The 9,318-nt window shown below is 39.6% G+C and overlaps 1 long non-coding RNA gene across 1 annotated transcript; it reads right to left on the bottom strand.

The window, feature by feature from the left end:
* Positions 1-283: 283 nt before the first annotated feature.
* LOC103892259 (uncharacterized) lies at positions 284-9,050 on the bottom strand. Its single transcript, XR_008512935.1, has 3 exons — positions 8,939-9,050; positions 700-806; positions 284-483 (listed from the first exon to the last, which is right to left on the bottom strand). It is a non-coding gene; the product is annotated as an uncharacterized LOC103892259 (long non-coding RNA).
* Positions 9,051-9,318: the final 268 nt, after the last annotated feature.

Genomic DNA, 9,318 nt, shown 5'->3' with positions numbered 1-9,318 from the left:
CTGAAATTTATTTTAAAATCTATAAAATGAACATATTTGTGACACAGAAATAGCCTTCTAGAAACCTGTCCTAAGGAATAACTAGAAAAGGGTGCAAAGATATACGAATGTTTATTAAAACTATGTGTCTAATGATCAAAACTCTAAATAACTTGTGTCCATCAGTAAAGATTTGGTAACACAAATTGTGCAGAATACATTACTATTCAGTCATCAAAATGTGTGTTATACAAAACTACATGGTGATTTGGAAGATGTTCATGATACAGTGAATGGAAAAATGGAGATTATAGAACAGTGTACAGTTTAATCTTATATTGCAAAGCTACATGCACCTGTGTATGTGCGCACACACATACATATTCTGAGCCCAGGAGGGCTTGATGGGTCCATCTCTCCCTCCTCTTCTTTGCATACTGGTTTTTACTGCTAAAAGAACTTTGGTCGAGCTGGAGGAATAGGAGCTGATGAGTACACAGGTATCTGTAGGCAAGAGAGTAAAATCTGAGTAGAAGTAGTGGCATCTGACCCTATCCTGGCTCTTTTAGACTATCCCTAAGCTCCACTGGAAGGAAGAATAGAGTTAGATTTTGAGGGAGCTATTTTTGTAAAACCTCTTACAAGTCTGGACACTAGCCTTGCTACTTAAAGGCTCAGGTGACAAAGTAAAGAATAAAGTATTCGGACATGGCCATTTACCCCATTTCTGCATCAAATCTGATGCCACAGGAGAGAACACAAATGGGAGCCACTGGCAGCAGAAGAAGTAATGGGCGCTGGAATTCAAGGCTTCCATGGCACAGGACCTTACGAAACAAAAGAATGAAAATAGACATGTTCTCAACACAAATAATCTACTTCTCAATCACCCATAAATATTGTACAGTGGTTACAATTACTATTATAACACTGAGGAATTTTGATTTGGGGAAATATGGGTTTAATAGCTAATATGACATCACTTTAGTTTGTCTGAAACTATCTTTATTTCACTTTTGTTATTTTTAAAGAATAGTTTCCCTAAGTATAGAATTCTAGGTAGGCAGTTATTTTGTTTTAGCGAAGATGTGATTCCATTGTCTTCTGGCTTACATTGTTTCTATTGAAAAATCAGATATAGTTTTATTGTCTAAGGTAACTTATTTATAGCTATTGTTTTATCTCTGGCCTTTTTCTTTCTTTCTTTTTTTTTTTTTTTTTTTTTTTTTTGAGATGGAGACTCGCTCTGTTGCCCAGGCTGGAGTGCAGTGGCACAATCTTGGCTCACTGCAACCTCTGCCTCCGAGGTTCAAGCGATTCTTCTGCCTCAGCCTCCTGAGTAGCTGGGACTACAGGTGCACACCACCATGCCCAGCTAATTTTTTTGTATTTTTAGTAGTGATGGGGTTTCACCATGTTGGTCAGGCTGGTCTGGAACTCCTGGCCTCAGGTAATCCGCCTGCCTTGGCCTCCCAAAGTCCTAGGATTACAGGCATGAGCCACCACTCCCGGCCATCTCTGGCTATTTTTTCAACATTTTCTTACTATTGTTTTGTTTTATTTCAGTGTTTTACTATGTTGTGACTCTGTAGTTTTCTTTGTGTTCCTTTTGAATTCATAGTATTTCTTGAATCAGTGGCTTGAGGGTTTTTGTCAGTTTTAGAAAACTTAACATCATTATTTTTGCTATAATCTCTTTTTCTCATTCTTCTCATTAGGAATCTAATGACATACAGTTTAGACCCTTTGACCATGTATACTATGTCTCTTACATTCTTTGCTATATTTTCTCTCTCTCTCTCTCTCTGGTCATTTTTCTCTGATTTGTCTTTTAGTTCACTAATTCTTGTTTATCTCTTTTTAGTATTCGATTAAATGTATCTTTGAAGTTCTTTGTTAAATTTGTTGTATTTTAATTCCAGATTTTCTACTTTTTTTCAATGGCTTTCAGTCCTCTGCTGAAATGTTTACTTTATCAATTATCTTGAATGCACTAAACCCAGGTGTTTTTAAGTCTCTTTTGATCAATTTAATCTTGATCACCTGTAGGTCTATTTATATTGTCTTTTTTTCTTACTCCTGTCCTTTAGTATACCTGGACCTGACAACTATTGATTACATTATAAATATTGTTTATGAAAAATTGTAGAGGCTCTGCTTGATATGTGGAGAATGTATTTCTGCTTCTGGCAGGCAGTTAGAATAGAAGCAGATCATCCTAATTTAGTCTGGTATCAAGGTGAATCTATGCTGACTTGTAATTTTTGGGAATGCTAGTCTGTTTCTCTTACTCCTAGGTGTAGCCCTACCAGGTATTTACTGCAAGTCTAGGATGTTTATCAAGGTCTATCATCCTTAGCAAGCTCTGGACTTCATGAATATTATGAGACTTTTAAGAGCTCTCCTTAACTTCTTAGCCTCTCAGTCACTTTTGTTTTTTTCTTCTCGGCCTCTAGGCCTTTTGGAAACTCTCTTCCTAAAAGGAAAAGCATCACCAAATGTTTAGCTCACTTTTTTGGTGTACCTTTTTTTGCACTTTTCTGCTGTCTGGGATCTTGTTCCCTCTTCTCGTGACTACGTTGACAGCCTTGAACTCCAGTTTTTGTCTCTTTAGCCCCTTGAGATTCCTGACAACTTTGACCAGCTTCTCTGCCAGTTAGGCTCATGTTTCTGCTCAGCTTCTGAGCTCTCAGACATGCCCTATTCATAAACTGGCAAATGACTCAAAGGAAAAAGTAGCATGAGATGTTGGGCTTGCTTTCACATGTTTCCCTTCCCTTTGACGTGTTGGATCCCCAAATCCTGGCTGCATTGGGAACTTTCTGCTGCATTCAAACAGGTTTTATTTTGGTATTTTATTCATTTTTGAATTGTTTTAATGGTGACAGCGTCTAATAAAAACTAGTCATTTATAGCAGGGAAGGGATATCCTCTCTGAAGGGGAGTCAAGGAGTTATACGTGACTCCTCTCTTTCTCACGCACCCCACTCCTAATCTCTCAGCAAATCCTGTTGACTCTACCTTCAAAATATATTCAAAGTCTCCCCACTTCTCACCATCCCCACTGTTACAACTCTGGTCCAAGTCACTTTCACATCTCACCTCATTATAACAATAGCCTCTTTACTGTTGAAACTGTTTCAGCCCTTGCTCTCTACAATCTATTTTCAACAAAAAGACTGAACAATCTATTGAAAATTTAAGTCACTCCTCTGCTGGCAACACTACAGTGGGCACCCATTTCACTCAGAGTAAATTTCAAAGCTGTTATTGTGGTGTTACAGATTGTATTTTCCAAAGATAGCCACATAATATCTTTTGCCTCATATACTTTTCTAGAGCTTTGTCATTTCTTCATCAAGAAATGGGGTCTATGTCTCTTCCCATTGAACCTGCACGGATCTTTAGGCGGACTTGATCAGTAGAGTATATCAAAAGTGATGCTCTGTGACTGCCAAGGCTAGGTCACAGGTGCCATGCATTTCCTCCTTGCTCTCTTGGGAAGCTCACACTTGGAAACTAGCCACCAATCTGTGAGGAAGCCCAAGATACCCAGAAAGAGATAATAAAGAGTAGGAATGAGGTCTATAACCCACAGTTTTGGCCGAGATCACAGACTACAGCCAGCACTACCTTGCCAGGATGTGACTAAGCTATCATCTAAGCAGATGCTCCAGCCCCTAGTCAAGCTGCTCCATGTGATGCCATGTGGAGCAAAGATAAGCTCTTTCCACCAATCCCTGCTTAAATTGCAGATTTTGTAAGCAAAATAAACAGTTGTTATTGCCACTAGGCTTGGGGATAGTTTGTGATGAAGAAATAGGTAACTGACATACATAACCTACAAGATCCTGCATAATATGATTCCAGATACCTTTTTAAAATCTCACTTCTTCTACATCTTATCTCATCTATTTTACTCTGAACATGTTTGAATGTGCCAAGCCTTTCCCTACCTCAGGGCCTTTATGCTGCTTCTTTTGTCTGCCTCGAATATTTTACCTCCTTTTCTCCCCAGGCTTTGTTCCCTTACCTCCTTCCAGACTGAGCTCAAATATAATTTTATCAGTGAGAACTTTTCGAACTTCTTTGCTTTTCTCCATAGCACTTCTCATCAACTTACATATTATATATTTTATTTACTGTGGTCAATTGTCTGTCTTTCCCCATAAGAATGTAAACTACCTGAAAGAGCAAATTTGTTTTGAGTCCCAAGTGTTTTTAGTGAGCAAATAATAGGGAATCAATAAATTTTGTAGCAAATAAATGTATTTAAAATTTTGCTTTGTTGACTATTTCTGTCATTAATCTCTCTTTTGATGTACGTACTCTCATTAGTCATCCATCTCTTTTTGATACATCCACACTCACGAACAGGTTTACATACAGACACTGGGAATTCCTGAGAAATCTGTCTGTAAAATGTATTCACTCTTCTTGAAGGTATTTAATTTGTTTTTTCAAACAAACACATGACCTTAGTTTCCTAAGATCAAACTGCATTCACTAAGTCTTAGAAGTGGCTGGGAATCTCCTTTAAGCTTCCATTTTGTCAGCTCCCTTTTCTTCACTGGTCTGGTCCTTTCTCCTGTCTTGTCAGTTTAATCCAGTGGTAGCTTCATTTTTTATCTTTTAGGAAGGGATAGATTGCTCTTGCCTACATAGTCTACATCCCATGAAAGACCAAAGTCTGTAAAGTTCCCAGAGTGCAAGAAAACAAGTCTTTCTGCAATCACTCTCCATATTTTTGCCCTCTATTTTTCCATCTACTTCCCTGTCTGGGCCAGAAAGCCCCTTTTTGTTTTCAATGGATCCTAAAAGTGCCTTTCTAGTAAGTTATCAAACCTGTGCTTCTCTGTAGTACAACCATATTATATAGTCTTGTTACCATATGTAACAGAATAAATAAACAATGCTCTCAATTTCTCCCTTAAACATTGAGGATTAAAATATCAATAGAAGTCATTTGACCAGATCAAGCACATTTCCATTCTACATGTAATTTGCTGATGTGTTTGCCAAGGGAAAGGTCAAAAGGAAGTTGCATAAAAAATGACTGAATCTGCTTACTTGCTCTTTTTTTAAAGGACCCTTCTAGAGAACATTTGCCTTCGGCAACGGACTCTGAAGGTCACTGTCCTCTGGAGCTTAAGAACCAATATAATCATAGAATCCAGCCACTCAACAAATCCCAGCATCATACTCCAAAAGAGCTGCTGTTTCCAGTTTCTTTATTCTTTGTAAAAAATATGGATAGGGATTTGTTTGATGAAAGAGCTGCTGAAATAGAAATAAAGAAATCTTTCAGATCTGATTTTGATTCTTTGCTTACTGTGAGATTAAAACACTCCAAAAGTAACTTTGCTTTTGTTCCTAGATCGCTTCTTAAGTCAAGTTGTCATTCTAAAACTGATCTACTGGATCAAAAAATATTAAATACGAAGAAAAATTGAGACAGATTTGCCAACTGGTTTGTCTGCCTATATCAAGTACACAAATGTACAAAAGTACATTTGTGCTTAGTATGGAGATGCCAACTTCTTAGAGAGTTATAAGTGAATTAGCATTGGAAAAACATGTATCTGACAAGACAAATTTGGGGGCCTGACTGACTTAACATTTAAAATGTTTATGGGAAAGAATAGCAAAATTAATAAATTAGAGAGCAGCAATTCAGTGTAATTGAAGAGTTATGGTTATACCTAAGAACAAAGATCAGAGACACAGAGAGTACTTCTAGCAGATGAATTTCATACCTTTTTAAACCTAAGAAATACAGCAAGACCCAACTGATCACCTAAACATGCCTCCCTTATATCCTGGTCTCTTTTTTCATGATTGTTGGGGCTTCTTAAAAGATTGGGTGTCTGCTTCTCCCAGGAGTGATAATGTTACAAAATCTTTTCACAGATGCAAGCAATTTGTTCAAAATAAGGCCTTCAAACTCAACAGTTTTCCAGTCTGTACCTCAAATGGAGAAGAAAAGGACTATCAACTGAAGTTCTGCTGGTTTTAATATAAGATTGCGAGAGCAGTCATTTACTGCTCATCCCCTTATATTTCTGTAACACTCTTTCCTTAAGTTCACTCCTAAGGCTGTGAAGCTGTGGGCAGAGTCTCTGTGTTGACAGAAACTTCAGTTTGGAGTTTCTAAGCGTCTATGTCCACTATTTTTTTTGATAAGAAATTTTCCCTTTTCCCCCATACTTATGTTAAGTATAAAAAGTGGATTGATTTTCTTTTTTTTTTTAGATGGAGTCTTGCTCTGTCACCCAGGCTGGAGTGCAGTGGCACTATCTTGGCTCACTGCAACCTCCACCTCCCGGGTTCAAGTGATTCTCCTGCCTCAGCCTCCTGAGTAGCTGGGATTACAGGTGTCCACCACCACGCCCGGGTAATGTTTGTATTTTTAGTAGAGACAGCATTTCACCATGTTGGCCAGGCTTGTCTCGAACTCTGGACCTCAGGTGATCCACCCGCCTCGGCCTCCCAAAGTGTTGGGATTACAGGTGTGAACCAACATGCCTGGCCCGACTTTCTTTTTATTAAGAGGAACTCACTCTGAAAGAGAACTGTAGGGAAGAATCCTCTGTAGGGGTCGCTTTTCTATGATTCTCCTTAGTCGCTTCACTGGTGCCCCCTTACAGCACCTGTGATCACTGCTCCCCTCCATGTGGGCTCCTTCAAGTAGTGGTTGGCAATAGCGCTTCCCTATAGCCAAATCTTCTGAGGGTTGCTACTGTTCTTACTTTCTCATACAGCCAAGAACTGCTGGAACCCTCTTTGTTTCAGACCCACATGAACAGAATCACTCTTAACTCTGTTGAGCCCACCAGCATCATATAATTTTTAGACAGAATGTCAACAAGTCCTATAAAGTTAGATGGGGAAACTAATCTACATGATACTGCAAGATATCACACTTTTAACAGCTATTTAACATTCATTCGTTAGTCTCATAGTCAAATCATAGATCCTCTAAATGCTCTTTTAGCTCAAGGTGAGCTTTCAGATTCCCCAAAGGTGTCCCAGCAAGAGCAAGGCAGTGTAGAGCCCTTCACTTCCTCCTAGAAGTGGTGGATGCCAGGTGAGTATTTGGCAAACAAATCACAATCCTCTTCAGACATTCCTCCACAGAGCACAGGAACGACAAGTACCCTAGGCCTAACAAAAATCTCCAGGTACCCATCATTCCACAGGACAGGTATGCAAAATAAATTCTTTACATCTAATGATACATCTAATGCACCCGCACACGTGTACTCTGCAGGGTTTGCCTCTGTGTGTGTAAATACATAGAAAATATTTGCTGTTCAGATTTATGTGTGTGCGTGTGTGTGTGTGTGTGTGTGTGTGTGGTAAATCCTTTGAAAGCACCATTTACTCTTTATCTCCCTCCCCTATTACAGTTATAGCTAGATCCCAAAACTAAGTTCAGGGTTTACATCTGAAGTCTAAGTTAAAAGCATGATAATAAATATAGAATATGGGATAGGAGGCAGCAGAGTCTACAGAAAACTCACTGACCTGAGCTTGAAAAAAGGTTTAATGTCTGCTGTGTCATGGATATAATTCTGTTGTTCATGGTTTGATTTACTTATTTAGAAAGTAAAAATGACTATATATTAGGTTGGTGCAAAAGTAATTGTGATTTCTTAATGGCAAAAATCACAATTACTTTTGCACTGACCTAATAGTTTCATGGGGGTCACAAATACACTTGAACTACACTCCAATGTGTAGGAAAAAAAATGGGCTCTCTTTATTTTTTCCTTTAACGGATCTGATTTCCTTCCTAAGTCCCCACAATGCACAGCCGAATTCAGTGTTTTCAGATCAAATAACTTAAAGTCTCTTTAGACAAATTCTCAGTCTCCTTTGGATGAAAGCATTGACTTTTTTTTTCTGACCTCTCTTCTGCTCCTCTTAAGGACAGTGTTGGGACACAGAGGGCAGTGTGGCTCCAGCAACCTTGTGGTGGCGGAGGGGAGCCTGGGTCCCCGATTGCTTTGGGCTATGTCTGGAGTGGAGACAAATGTTGCCTAACTAGTCCTGGCCTCATGTCCCTGCATAGCCTTGGTGTCTGCTGTTGGGGTCTGATGCTTGTGTAACTTGTGGGCTGGTTCCTCAGCTTGACAGGGCCTAGCCACACTCTATCAAGATGTGGCTCGTCTTACTTGCTTTATGGATATGGTTATCACTCCAAATTTGTCCTTGTCAACTCTCCAGCTCATGACATTAGCAACTCTTTGCCCCACCAGGGCCACTCCAGCCAAAGTTCTTCATCCCAACTCTCAGCCAACTGTGTGCCACCCTACTCCAAGGACAGAGGAGAACTCTAGGGCTCTATAAATTCCACTTATGACTCAATGCTGTGGTGTGTGTGTGCAAACCCTCTTCTTACAGGCAATACTACGCTGCACCCCAAGATTGCAATAGATAGTCTACAAGGGGATTTCCTCTCAGATCCTAATGGGAAGTTTGGCAGAAGCTCTCCTGCCCTCTTGTTTTCCTCAGTGTATTTCAAGTGCTTTTCATCACTTCTTGAACTTTCAATACAGAGAGGAAAGGCCGGAATAGTTTGCATCTCACTGTTTCTTCTCACTCTCTCCATTTTTCTCTTCTCACAATACTTGTACTAGAAAAGAAATGCATACCTCTCCCTCTTTCTGTAATGGCAATTGCACCTAAACATCTAGGCTCAAAATAATAGATTATTTCTTAAACACATGTACATTCCAGAGTGATGGAGGTAAGGTAGTGTTTCAGTTTTCTACCAGTACATAATAAATTACCCCAAACTTAGCAGGTGAAAATAATACTTAATTTTATGATATTTCAGAATTTTGTGGATTTAGTATTCAGAAGAGGCTCTATTGCACAGTTCTTCTCTGCTCTGCATGGTCTCAGATGAGGAAGCTCAACTGGGACTGGAGGGTGTCCTTCCAGGACAACTTACCCATGGGGGTGGGCAAGTTCATACTGGTTTTCGGGAGCCGCTTAACACAGCTCCTTAGACTTCCAAACAATAGAGTGCCTAGGTTCCAGGAAGCCTAGAAGGGAGTTTTAAGGTAGCATCACAATGGTACTTTATTTATTAAACAGTCAGGTCAATGAGGTCAGCTTAAATTTAAAGGGAGGGGAGGAGTCGACTCCACATTCTGATGGGGAATGGCATGTGCCCATAGGTAAGAAAGGAACTGATGGCAGCCGTCTTGGAAAATAAGCTGCCATATTTTTTATTAAGTTCCAGGTAGTCATTCAGGGACTCAACCTGTAACTTCTAAGGTCATCCCAGGGGTTTCCTTCATCCCAGACATGTGGAAGGAGGGAACATAC

The sequence above is a fragment of the Pongo abelii genome, chromosome 14, assembly GCF_028885655.2.
Source record: "Pongo abelii isolate AG06213 chromosome 14, NHGRI_mPonAbe1-v2.0_pri, whole genome shotgun sequence".
Classification (NCBI taxonomy): Eukaryota; Metazoa; Chordata; class Mammalia; order Primates; family Hominidae; genus Pongo; species Pongo abelii.
Note: the sequence above shows the minus strand (reverse complement) of the source record. Positions and strands in the feature narration are given on the sequence as shown.